Source organism: Sarcophilus harrisii, chromosome 5, assembly GCF_902635505.1.
Source record: "Sarcophilus harrisii chromosome 5, mSarHar1.11, whole genome shotgun sequence".
Classification (NCBI taxonomy): domain Eukaryota; kingdom Metazoa; phylum Chordata; class Mammalia; order Dasyuromorphia; family Dasyuridae; genus Sarcophilus; species Sarcophilus harrisii.
Window position 1 is genome coordinate 205,834,719 of NC_045430.1, and position 13,156 is coordinate 205,847,874.

Consider the following 13,156-nt stretch of genomic DNA (forward strand, 5'->3'; position numbering starts at 1 on the left):
AAAACAGAAGACATATGATTGAGCAAAAAAGCAATGGCAAAATCTTTTTAACTTATATTTCCCCCCAAAGTTATTTATTTAAGTAAAAGCATCTACCCTGATTTCAGGTTTTACTAAATATAAGGTTTTGATTTGCCAAAAGAATATTTGAATTTTCCCACTCCTGAATGAAATATAGTGCTATAGACATTACTAACACTTTCATATTCTTGCTCTTCTCATCCAGATATAAAGTTGCTGTTAAGCAAATCATTAGTTTTGTTAATAGTAGCAACAATAAAAACACAATTCATGAGGTGATTAATTGGTCTCCATGGAGATGAAGCTCTTAATTCAAGAACTTTTCTTATGAGAATACATTCCTTCAGACTAGGTAGATAGCAAAGTGGCTAAAACACACCCCTGGAGTCAGGAGGACCTAAGTTCAAATTAGCTTCCAGACACTTACCAGCTGCCTGACTCTGGGCAACTGACTTATTGCTTCCAAAAGAAAGTAAAAGAGAATACATTTTTTTTGTGGGAAAACTGGGACACTGATACATTGTTGGTGGAGCTGTGAACGAATCCAACCATTCTGGAGAGCAATCTGGAATTATGCCCAAAAGTTATCAAACTGTGCATACCCTTTGATCCAGCAGTGTTTCTACTGGGCTTATACCCCAAGGAGATACTAAAGAAGGGAAAGGGACCTGTATGTGCCAAAATGTTTGTGGCAGCCCTATTTGTAGTGGCTAGAAGCTGGAAACTGAGTGGCTGCCCATCAATTGGAGAATGGTTGGGTAAATTGTGGTATATGAATGTTATGGAATATTATTGTTCTGTAAGAAACGACCAACAAGATGAATACAGAGAAGCTTGGAGAGAATTACATGAACTGATGCTAAGTGAAATGAGCAGAACCAAGAGATCATTATATACGTCAACAAAGATACTGTATGAAGATGTAATCTGATGGAAGCAGATTTCTTTGACAAAGAGACCTAATTCAGTTTCAATTGATCAATGATGGACAGAAGCAGCTACACCCAAAGAAAAAAAACACTGGGAAATGAATGTAAACTGTTTGCATTTTTGTTTTTCTTCCGGGTTACTTCTACCTTCTGAATCCAATTCTCCCTGTGCAACAAGAAAACTGTTTGGATCTGCACACATACATTGTATCTAGGATATACTAGGACATATTCAACATATATAGGACTGCTTGCCATCTAGGGAGGGGTGGAGGGTGGAGGAAAAATCGGAACAGAAGTGAGTGCAAGGGATAATGTTGTAAAAAAAATTATCCTGGCATGGATTCTGTCAATAAAAAGTTACTATAATTAAAAAAAAAGAGAGAGAGAATACATTTTCTTCTTACAATTCATGAAGAGACATATATTTATATAAATCTCTCTCTCTCATTCTCTCTCTCTCTCTATATGTATATATACACACATATATACACATACATCTTGTATGTATATATTTACATATATGTGTGTGTGTATATATGTATACACACAGGATTATGTATTCATATGTATATAGACAGACAGGCAAACAGAGAGAGAGAGATGGAGGAGGGGAGGAAAAAAGAAAGGTGAGAGGGAGGGAGGGAAGGAAAGGGAGAGAAAGAGAGAGAGGATTGGGGATATTTTCTTCAGAAAGGTATTAGCATTAAAGGGGACCAGGAAAGACTTCTTGGAGAAGGTGAGATTTTAGCTGAGTTTTGAAGAAATCCAAGGAAATCAGAATTCATGGATGAAAAAGGCAAATGAAGACATTAAGTGAAAACAAGGGTTAGGTCTCTTGTGGGAGGAAAAACAAAGAAGGCAGTGTTACTGATCACAGAGTATGTGGAGAGGAGTAAGATGTAAGAAGACTGGGCAGCTGGGAAGCAGCCAGATTCTAGAGGTTCCTCTAGAACCAAATAGGATTTTATATTTGATCCTACAAGTAATAGGGAGTCACCAGAGTTTATTTAATTTATTGAATGGGGGTGGGGAGTGATATTGTCAAATCTACTTTAGGGAGATCCATTTAACAGCTCAGTGAGGGACAGACTAGCATGGGGAAAGACTTGAAGCAGGGAAGCCAATCAAAAGGCTACTGCAGTGGTCTAGATGTGAGGAAATAAGATCTTGCTCCTGGATTGGTAGCAATCCAGGGTCAAAGGAGAGAAGGGGGCTTATAGGAGAGATGTCACAAAGTTAGAAACACAGGACTTGACAACTGATTGGATGTGGCAGGTGAGAAATAAGGAATTGAGGTTATGAGGTTGTGAGCCTGGGTGACTGAGAAGATGGTGGAAACAATAATAGGGAAGTTAGGAAGAGAGGAGAATTTGGGGAAGAAGATAATAAATTCAGTTTTGGACATATAGAGCTTAAGATGTCTCTGAGACATCTAGTTCAAGATGTTCAATAGGTAATTGGAAATGTAAGATTGGAGGTTAGGATTGAAGAATAGATCTAAGAATCATTTTCAGAGATCATAATTGAATCTATGGGAGTTGATGTGATCACCAAGTATAAAAGTAATGAAGAAGAAGAGGTGTAGAAGGAGCCTTGGGGGACAGCCTCAATTAGTGGGTATGAGCTTGATAAAGATCTAGCAAAGAAGATCGAGAAAGAGCATTCACACAGATAAGCAGAGAACCAAGAGAGAACTTTGTCATAAAAACCTACACAAAAGAGACCAACAAGGAAAAAAGGCTGATTATCAATTGCAAAGTTTGCAGAGAGGTCAAAGAGGTTGGGGATGAAAAAGGATAGGATTTGTCAACTAAGAGATCATTAATAACTCTGGGGAAAACAGTTGTAGTTGAATGAAAATTGTGTTTGGAAACCAGACTGCAAAGAGTTAAGAAGAGAATGAGATAAAAAGTTGGGAATTCCAGTGGTATACCCAGCCACAAAACAGAGAAGAGATATGAAGAAAAATGGGATAATAGTAGTGGGGATGAACAGGTCAAATGAGTTGTGTGTTTTTCTGAAACAAGTGACTTGCCCAGGGTCACACATCCAGGAACTGTTAAGTGTCTGAGGTCAGATTTGAACTCAGGTTCTCCTGACTTCAGGGCTGGTGCTCTATCCACTGCACCACCTAGCTGCCCCCAATGTGTGTTTTTTTTTTAAATGGAGGAGACATGGGTATATTTGTGGGCAATAGGAAAGAACATAGACAAGTAGCCAGGTGTAGATCAGGATGACTGGTGATGTGTGGTGATGTGTGTTGAAGACTTTAGCTCATGTCTCAATTTGATGAGGCTGTACCCATTCAATGATTAAGTCTAGCTAGCAACTGAGACAAAAGAGTTCCTTTTTCACTTAGTCCAAAAAACTAACTAAATTAATAAATTTGGGAGAGGAAGACTCTCAGGTGAGATAGGGTAAAAGAGAAGAAAGTGGCAGAAAGCATCTCAATGATATGAGAGGAGGAGGAGGAGGAGGAGAGAAGAGGGAGCTTTCTACAAATAGCCTCAATTTTTTTTAGTTAAATATGAATTAAGATTCCTAGATGAGAGGGTAGGAAATGAGGGAGTTATGGGACATTTGAGGTAGAATGAAAAGGTTTGGAAAAGCTCTGTGTCTGTGTCTGTCTGTCTGTCTATCTATATGCAAGTAAAGTAAAAGAACTGCTTTCCTGAAGTGAGGGTCTACTAGAGTTTATATAATATAAATTTATAGTGGACCATATCTACATAGTTTTGTTATTTTCTCCAGCTACTTTTAACAGTATGTGTATACCTGGAGAGACTTACACGAACTGATGCTGAGTGAAATGAGCAGGACCAGGAGATCATTATATACTTCAACAACAATACTGTATGATGACCAGTTCTGATGGACCAGGCCATCCTCAGCACCGAGATCAACCAAATCATTTCCAATGGAGCAGTAATGAACTGAACCAGCTATGCCCAGAGAAAGAACTCTGGGAGATGACTAAAAACCATTACATTGAATTCCCAATCCCTATATTTATGCCCACCTGCATTTTTTATTTCCTTCACAAGCTAATTGTAGAATATTTCAGAGTCTGATTCTTTTTGTACAGCAAAATAACGTTTTGGTCATGTATACTTATTGTGTATCTAATTTATATTTTAATGTATTTAACATTTACTGGTCATCTTGCCATCTAGGGGAGGGGGTGGGCGGGTAAGAGGTGAAAAATTGGAACAAGAGGTTTGGCAATTGTTAATGCTGTAAAGTTACCCATGCATATATCCTGTAAATAAAAGGCTATTAAAAAAATAAATAAATAAAATAAAAATTTTTAAAAAAACAGTATGTGTATAGGAGAAAAGTAACAGATGGAGGTGTGATCTAATGTTGGTATTTATCGAGGAAAGATCTTTGATAGAATAAATATATTTATCCTTTTTGACATAGATTTGAGGCAAGGAGATGCTTTATTTCTATTTTTCTCACTATACTATTTTGACAAATGCTTTTGCTTTGAATTCATTGGGATCAAATTTGTGAGTGTCAGTTGATTGGGAATAATGGAATTAGGAAGGACATGATAGATATTTTCAAATACTTGATGGATTGTCATTTGCATGCAAGAGGGAATCAATTTGTTCTCTTTGACCCTAAAAAGAAAATATAGCAGCAGTAGGTGGGAATTGCAATGAGGCAAGTATTATCTTATTGTAAAGGAAAATTCTTTTTTTTTTTTTTTTTTTTTGGCTGAGGCAGTTTGGGCTAAGTGACTTCCTCAGGGTCATACACAAGTAGGAAGTGTGAAGTGTCTGAGACTAGATTTGAACTCAGGTCCTCTTGACTTCAGGCAGGACTTCCAATTTTTTTGTCCTCCAAGACTAGAATTCCCTCTCATCTGGCATTTGCCTCCCGTTTTCCTGTAGGATTCAGCTCAAATGCCATCTTCTGCATAAGACTTTTCCTCCTCCCACCCGGGACCTTCCCTCTGACATGACCCTCCATTTGCCTTCCTCCATCTTCCATGTCCTTTGCATACCATCTCCTCCATTAGAATGTGCAGTAACTGTGTTTATGCCTTTCATGGCATCCCCAGGAATTAGCACAGTGCCCAGCATATAATAAGCACTTAATTACACATTTGTTGACTGACTGATTGACCATGTCTTTCTGGTTCCAATTTCTGTTCCTCAATCCACTCTGCTTTAAATGCTTTGGGCTCCCTTTGAAAATCCCTGTTACCTGAGTTGATCTTAACAACTATTGGAGGCAGGCAGGGGATGTAATGTCATCTTTATTTAACAGATGAGGAAAATAATAAGTGAAGGGAGCCACCTAAGGGAATTAGTGGCAGAGAGAAGGCTGTAGCCTACAAGCTTTTTCCTATTCCACATTGCCTCATGGAGTTAAATGAGCAACCTATGCAGGGCCCATATTGCAGTTGGGAAGCTTGGGGAAAGTTTATCCCGGCATCCGCTGTCATCTGGCCAAGGCTCCCTGTAAGTGGCAGAATGAGGCCTTGGTCTCGCTCCAGCCCAGTGTGGAATCCCAGGAGGCAGTGCAGCTTGTCTTTCAGTAATGGAGACTGCTCCATGGCCCAACCAAATATACTGACGGAGCTTACAGATTATGACTTGGCAGTGAGAAAGGTAGCTGAAGCTGGCATCTCCTGAATTTCTGATACGAGCCCCACTGGAGGCAAATAGCAGCTGTTTTAAACCTGTTTTACTCCTTCAGCACATGTCTTTCTTTGAAGTATAAAGCAATCTATCCAAGCGTCCAACGTAGGATCCTTTGCAGCAGAAAATGTCTTCTTTAATGTCACAGAGACAGTAAAGGGGAGATTTTTTTTGTTTGGTTTGTTTTGGTTTTCAAAAAAAAAACAACTGGAAAAAAATAGAAATTCATGAACTGCCACTGCTAGACAGAAGACTGTATTGAAAATCAAACTCTTTGCACAGACAGGTCCCTTGCCCAGGAAGCAATCCCTCCTCAATTCCATTTTATAGAATCCCTAGGTTCCCTCTGAGCTCAGTTTAAGTGGCACTAGCAGCAAGGGTTCTTAACCCCGAGTCCTTGAGTGACCTTGTTTATTTTTTCTATTTTAATAACTACATTTTAAAGTAATTAGGTTTTCTTTGCGATTATGTTTATTTTTTTTTGATGCACTTCCTTACAAATCTGTTATGTTATTCCCTCCCCACTCCCGCCCCATCCCCAATTTCCCTAGGCCAGGGCTTTTTAAACTTTTTCTCTTCTTCTTTTCAACCAAGAAATTTTTATATAAGCTCAGATATATAAGTATACAAAATAGGTTTACAAATCAAACATTTATAGACAATAAATCTTAATTTCACAACCCCCAATAGAGTTATGAGATACCATATGGGTCTCGAATAGCAGTTTACAAAGCTGAGCCCTAGAGTTCAAATCCAATAATTCCAATTTACTGTTTTGGGTTTCTCATTAGGGTTGTTAGGTGGTGCAGTGGATACAGCACTAGTTCTGAAGTCAGGAAGATCTATCTGAGTTCAAATTCAGCCTCAGATGCTTACTGTGTGATCCTGGGAAAGTCACTTCTCCTAATTTTCCTCAGTTTCCTCATATCTAATAGGAGCTGGAGAAGGAAGTCACAAAGAGTCAGATATGACCCAAATCACTGAACAACAATAATGGATGTTTCATTGGCATCTTAAATTCTATGTGTCACTTGAATCAAAGACCTAGGCAGCCGAGTCAAGGGAAAGATTTCAATTTGGGGAGGAGGGAGATGGGAGAGGGGCAGCTGAGTTAAGTTCTTCTCAGATATCTCATCAGGCAGTAGCGATGTCTCTCAGTTCTCAAAAGCTATTTTAATAAAGACCAATCTCTGTCTTGATGTCCTACCTCGATGGAATCCGTGGTAATCCAAAGACCAGTTTAGTCATGGTCAAAGCCCATCTCCCAGTTTGTTACAATCTACATACATGGAAGGAATATCTTCACCAAGTGAGCCAAGACAAGAATACGGAACCATTGAAGACAAGAGGAGAGAAAAGAGAGAGATACAGTATGATTTGAATGGAATATAGAGCTTCTAGATGGGAGTAATCTGATGTAAAGCAGGAAAACAAGGTTTGAGACAGATTGTAGATGGCCTTGAATGCTAGAAAAAACATTTTGTACTTTATTTAGTTTGCTGCAGAGGACCAGCAAAGGTTTTTAAATAGAGGAATGATTATCAGAGCAATGATTTAGAAAGATTACTAGGATGATGTTGGGAAAGACTAATTTGAATAGGTATAGGCTGGAGGCAAGAAGACCAGGTGGAACGATCATTATCCCATGCTAGTTAGATATGTTAGGGCCCTGGTAGCCCTTATCTTATCATCCAAACATCATGAACCTAAATGGTAAATACTTGCAGCAATGACTAATTTTACGGTTTTGCTGCTGGGTGAATGAGTTATATCATAAGCATACTCTTACATAGTATGACAACTTATAATGTTTTTGAGGCGAGAAAGCAGGAAGGTAACCTATGGTGCTCATTTACCATCCCTGTGATGAGAGTAGCCTTTGCTCTTTATAGACTTGTTTTTGTAATTAAAAGTTTTATTTAATACAAATTTAAATGTGTGAAGCAGTTTACTTATTGTCTTCCTTCCTCAGTCTAATATTCGGATTAGTGATTTTGATGACCACCCAAGTTGCCATTTCAACAATGTCTTTATGATTCTTAGAGATAACAACGTGAACAATCTCTCCAAGGTAAGCTTTTTATTTTGTCCCCCTCTCCCCCACTGCTTTTTACTTTATGTATCAAAAGAATTCTCAATCAGCTGGGTAATGTGTTTTGTCTTCTTGTTGTTTCCATCACCAATACTGGGCATCTAGATCTCATCCTTGAATGGTATTTGAACCCTGTTGTGAGTGGTTCTTTATTTATAGTAGTTTTGTTTAACATGACTGGTATCAAACAGATGAACATTTTTGATTATTAACTATTTTAGCTTTCAGAAGGGGATATAAGGATAAGGATGTTGCTTTCAAAGAGAGGGAAGAGGGATCGAAGGAATAAGGGGGGGAAGAAGAAAGAGAGAGAGAAGAGAAGTGCAAAAGAGAAGAGGAAATGAGAGGAAAGGATAAAAGGTGGGCAGAAAAGAAAAGGAAAAGAGAAGAGAGAAAAGAGAAAAAGAGCAGAGACAAGAGAGACAGAGTGAGACAGATTCAGAAAGAAAGAGAACCTTCTCTAGTTTCTCTGAAAGGCAAGAACTAGGAGTAATGGGTAAATGTTAGAGGGCGCCATATTTCAAGTCAATCTAAGGAAAATTTTCCTAATGATCAGAGTTGTCCAAAAGTGTAATAAAGTGTCTTGGAAGACATAGAAAGGCATATTTAGGCTCAATGTATAAAATAAAAACAAAACAAAAAACAAACCAATAAAATCAAACTTTTTAACAATTAAAGGTATTTTTTAAAGGAAAGTTAGGGGGTTAGCCTTCATTTGGGGTCTCCAAGCAAAGGATAAATTACAATTCTAATGTGTTGTCGAATTTTCTTTTTAGTTACAAATGGAGCAGCTGATTATTTAGCTATAATTCTGAGTAAACTGAAATACCACTTGGAGAGAGGGACCTGTAGGCTGTGGACCTCTAGTGAAAGAGCTTAAATGCCTGGCTGAGGAATTGGTATTTTACCCTAGAGCAATGAGAGATATTTAAGGTTTTCTGAATTGGGGAGTGACATGGTCAGATGGTGCCTAAGGCAGATTATATTGGCAGATGTGGGATGCACTGATTGGAGACAATTGAGATTGGTAGTTTGGAAGCCAATTAGGAAGCTATTAAAATAGTCCAGACAAAATGGGACGAGGACCTGAAGTAGGATGTTGGCTTTGTGAGTGGCCAGGCCAGGAGAGATATTGAGGAGGTAAGATTAGCAGTACGTGGCAACTGTAGTTTAGGGTGTCTGGGCACTGTGGTTCCCTCAATAAAAATTGGGGAGTTCGGTACAAAGGTAGGTTTAGATGGGAGAATGGAATGTTTGGACATGGTTTGTTTGAGATACCAATGAGAAAGCCAGGTGGGGTTGAATAGTAGGTGACTGGAGGAGAAAATTCCCATCTCCTTAAAATAATATATGTAATAGACTGAAAGTATGCATTCAATCCAGAAAAAGAAACAGACCAGCACAATTATTTTTCACTAGACCCCCAAAGGACTAAGGAATAGAAAGGTGTCTTAAGTCTTTAGGAAGTTCCAGGAGTATGGGCAAATAGAATTTGAGCAGTGTAATGGAAAGAATACTGATCTGAGAGTCAGGAGGCCTGGATTCTAGCCCCAGTTAACTATTATGTATGTATGTATGTATATTTATATATATATACATATGTATATATATATATATTAACTACTTTATTTTTCTAGTATCAATTTATTATTAAATAATTGTTTCTTTTCAGTTTCCTTGCTTGTAAAATAAGGAGTTTGGACCAAATTATTCCCAAGATCCCCATAACCTTTAACTTTCTTTGATTCTGTGAGTATAGATATAAACCACTACCATTAACATTATCATCCATTCAATTATCTGAATCTCCTGATCAGGTTCCCTCAGCTCTTTATAAAAACAAAGCAAAAGCTCAGTCTTTATTCTCATGGAATATATATAGTCAATCTAAACCATCTTCTTCTTTGGAATACTTATCTAGAGGTTTCCAGCTCATACGTTTATTTATTAGCTGTGGCATCCTAGACAAGTCACTTCTATCTACCTGAATTTTCCCATCTGTAAAATGTAAGTAATAATAACACCTGCTTCACAGTTACATGGATCAAATAAGATAATATTTGTAAAGTATTTTGCTAACTTTAAGTACTTTATAAATGGCTGCTGTGGAGAAATGGATAGAAGACCTGAGTTCAAATCCAACTTGTGAAACTTCCTTGCTGTTTGACCTCTGCCGCTGGAGCAGGAAATGGCAGGCTACTCCAGTATTTTTGCCAAGAAAACCCAATGAACAGAGGTTCACAGGGTGACAGAGTGACAGGACTGAAAATCAACAACAAAAAATTATTATAGCAGTAGCTCTAGAAAAGATATTTAGTAATAAGGAAAAGAAACTGTACACATGACTTATTCTTCTGAAAATATCTTCAGACCATTCGTCTTTACATTTGGGATAACTGCAGGGAAAGGTATTTTTCCTTTTTACTCTCTTAAGTTTCACTTCGGTCTCTGAATATCTGAGCCTTTCTCATAGTGGAAGCTGTCTCATTTCGAATCCAGTTCTTAAGCATGGTGTATAGAAGGAATACTGGTTCTGGAATTCCACATCCTGGGCTTGAATTCCAACTCTGTGATCTTCGTCAAAGAATCTATGCTTCATATAGGACCTCTAAGGTTCCTCCAACTCTGATCCACGACTTATTTGGGGAACTATTTCAGCAGCATCCCCCCACCCTGCTCCAATACCTAAGGAAGGTAGAAATGAAGAGCTGAGCCTGGAGCCCAAGAGGTTTGAGAACATGGAGAAATGGTTACTTCAGCGGGAAATGGTTAGTGTAGTTTTTTTGCTGGTTCACTGGGCTAAAAGGGCCAAAAACCCAGGGACCGTGTCAGTACTAAAATATGGAAAGGTGATGGAGATATTTACTACTTTATTCGGGATGGGGAGAAAATCAGATTTTCACGTTTATATTGGGAAACAGTCTGGGGTGTGGCTGCTAAAAGGTTATTATTAGGGGAAGTAGCTGGAGGCAGAAACTTCTGGGATGAAAATCCCATCTCCTGTCTATTTGGTCATACTCCCTTCCGCCCCCCCCCCCCTTTTTTTAAAATTTACTATCCTTCCTCTCGTCATCTTTCCCAATTTATTTTTAAACTCATTCTCCTCCGAGGCATTTTAAATGATCGATTCCCTCCTCTTTCCCCTCCCTAGTTTGTCCTTTCTTAAAAAAAAAAAAAAAAATTAGCTGACCCCTTCTCCATTCACCAGACCTGTGAGGAAGGGAGGGATCACAGGGCCTTAATCCCTCCTCACCTCCTGACCTCTCTTCCTTTAAGGATCTTTCCTACTCCCTTCTTCTCCAAGGAAAAAAAAAGGCCAAGGAATTAAATACATCCCCTCCTTCTCCCACCCCCAGTCCACCCCTTTGGCAACTATAACCACGAAGCCAGAACGTGTGTGTGTGTGTGTGTGTGTGTGTGTGTGTGTGTGTGTGCTTCCCCCAAACAATCGCCAAACCTTCAGAATGGAGAGAAGTCTGTGGGTTTAGAAGTCTGCTTCTGTTTGAGAAGTCGTGCGCGTGTGTATTATAGCGTAGTACATTATGGGGCGCTTTCTCAACCGAATCCATGGGAATACCCCGGAGGAGTGGGTGCAACCCCCAGCCCCGACAAAGCCGGGGCCGGCAGGAGAAGTTGAAAGACTTTAATTAAAAAAAGGTAGCGCGAGCGGGGAGGAGGGGGAGGTGGGGGGTGATGGAGGTGGGAGTGAGGGAGACCTTTGACTAACCCAGCTATACTTAGTGAAGCGAGTCCGGCGAGGGCAAGATAAATCCATCCCGAGGAAGGCAGGGAACCTTGGGGACTCGCGCCGAGAGGAGCAGGATTAAGTCTCCGGTTCCGATCGCCCTCTGGAAATGTCCAGATGTTGAAGGCGTGGGCGGAAGGGACTCAGGCGGATGGATTCCGAAACGGGGAAGGGAGGTTGGAGGTTGGCCTTTAAAAAAGGGGGAGAAAAAAAAAGCCATTGGGACGCCCTGGGAACTCCTAATCTTTTCAGAGAATCCGACAACCTGACTTTGAAGTTCTGTCTGGTCCCCGCTTTCTCTTGGAGGCCTGTGCGCGGAACTGGCGGGTTCTGACTGTGACCCCAGCATTGTAATCCCACCGATATTGCCGCGATTCACTGGACCACATCGGTGTAGTAGCGATCTCAGCTCTCTGATCTGTGAGCTGGCAAAAGAGCGCGGCCATATCCTGCCGGAGCTGCGGTGCCGAGACGAAGCCGCCGCCGCCGCCGCCGCCGCCACCGCCGCTCGCGGCTCCCGCCGCCGCCTCCGGGGCCGTCCGCGGAGCTGCCGCCGCCGAGCTAGGAGGCAGGGCTCACCGGTGACGCCGGTCCATGAATATTGCATTAGGTTAGGATGCCGCTACATGCTGTCACATACCAAACCCTGCTCCTCTCCCTCTCAGGCGCCCAGGCCCCGGCGCCCAGGGGCAGTAGGGATGGGGGTCCCCCGAGAGAGAAGGAAGTTTTCCCTCAAAGGAGAAAATTCCTCGCACAGTGAAGCTGCTGGAAGAAAATAAGGCCGAGATTCCGAGAACCTTTATTGTTTTTTTTTTGGGGGGGGGTTGTCTTGAATTTCAGGGAACAGGTCTGGGGTTTACACATGCAGGGATCCCCTTTACCCACTCAAACAAAAACAAATTTAAAAACAAAACCTTTTGTGAGGGTAGCAAGCGTGGCTACGAGCCCGAACTCAACTGCAGAGAAGGGAGGGTGTTTGAGTTCTGAGTGTTGGGTAACTCACCTTGCAGGGCCCATCACCTTCGCTACTAAAGGAAGAAATTGTACCCAGGCTCTTTCGTGTGCGTCCATCCTGGTTTGGGAAAGGGAAGAGGGAACTTTTATCATATGAAAAAGTTTTCATGATCGACCGCTTGTCTCCCCCCCCCCCCAATTTTTTTTTTTTTTAACTTCATTCAAGTGATTCGAATCAGTGCACTTGGTTATCCAAGTTACCTGGATATTATGCAGCTTTCTGTTTGGGGAGCCAAGTGTAAAGGTCCGCAAGTCTTTTCAGACTGTATTTGGGGGGATCCTGAGGGGTAGGGTTGAGAAGACCTGTGGCTGGAGGGGAAGAGAGGGCAAGTGACTCTAAAACCATAGTCTTAAGAGGGAAATGAAAGGCAATATTGGGAAGAAAGGCCTTTGGGAACATGGGTGACTCTCAGGAAAATTTTGGGGCTGCTCCTATGGCTACAGTAAACTTTCTCTAGAGTGGAATCTTAACCAACTCAGCTTGGTGAAACTCTTTTCTTAGAGGGGGCGGGGGCTGAGTGTGTGTGTGTGTGGGGGGGGGCGATTGGCTGAGATGCTAATTCCTAAAGAAACAGATTCTTGATCACTCTTAGCCAAAACCCATCCATGCACCAGAACAGTCCCAGGCTTTGGTCAGTCCAAAAGAAAGAAGCCGCAGAGCAAGAGGAATTACGGCTACATTTGTAGTCTGAGATGAAAC